The 879-nt window shown below is 63.1% G+C and overlaps 1 protein-coding gene across 1 annotated transcript in view; it reads left to right on the top strand.

Annotated features, from left to right (window-relative positions):
• The window catches only part of FAAH2 (fatty acid amide hydrolase 2), a 50,695-nt gene that overhangs the window by 11,323 nt on the left and 38,493 nt on the right, over nucleotides 1–879 (top strand). The gene's annotated exons all lie outside the window — the stretch shown is intronic.

The following is an 879-nucleotide window of genomic DNA, read 5'->3' as shown; positions in this document are numbered from 1 at the left end:
CTGTGCTTGGGAGTGTGAAACATCAGCATGGTCCCATTACTAAGTGGCAAACTCCATCACAACCATCACTGCCCCCCTCTGCCTCTGCCTCCTGAGCAGCTACTGCTTCTCCAAGCATTTGGGAGGAGCCCCATAGGGATGCTCCAGCATGGATGATGTAGGTGGGCAGAAGGTGAGTGCTGGAGCCCCTCAGCTGCCCCTGAACCTCTGCAGCACCCCAAAGGTCGCCCTGTGCAGGCTGGCTGTGGGTGACACAGTCTGTGCAATGGTGGGAGACCAAGGGAAGATGGTCCCACGGGTGGGAGAGGAGGCATGGGGGGTGGGGGCTGCCACCTTGCCAGCACCCTGTTACTCATTTGCCAGAAGGGAGACCTTTGGACTTTGTTCAAGGCTCGTGGAGGGTGAGGGTGAAGACAGAGTCCAGATGGATCCTTCTGGCCGACCTCCCTGGGTGGCCTCTGGGCTGGGGACCGGCTGGCAGGGCTGGGTGGATGCATTGTGCAGGGCCTGGAGCAGCTGCTCCAGCAGCAAAGCCCATGCATCAGGAGGCCCTTTGCAGCTCAACCATGTATCCCTCAGTTTGGGCTACACCAAGAGGGGGGTCAGACCCCTGCAGGCCGAGCACAGGACGGGGCTGTGAGATGGGGAGTGCAGAGGAGCCCTGGCTCTGTCCCGGGAAGCTCCGAGCTGCAGTGCCATCCTGTCATGGCATGAAGGGGCTGCCTGAGCACAGCCACTGGCCTGGGGATGACTGCGGAGAGCTTGTCCCAGGCAGAAGAGCCGCGGGGTGTCTCCAGGCTGTCCTCACCCCAACAGCAGCCTGTGCTCGGGCCGCCCGGCAGCAGCCTGGCAGCAGGTCGGGGCCGCCGGGCACCCCCG

This window comes from Chaetura pelagica, unplaced genomic scaffold (genome assembly GCF_000747805.2).
Source record: "Chaetura pelagica isolate M959 unplaced genomic scaffold, ChaPel_1.0 scaffold938, whole genome shotgun sequence".
NCBI lineage: Eukaryota > Metazoa > Chordata > Aves > Apodiformes > Apodidae > Chaetura > Chaetura pelagica.
The sequence above is the reverse complement of the archived record's forward strand: the minus strand, read 5'-3'. Positions and strand labels throughout refer to the sequence as shown.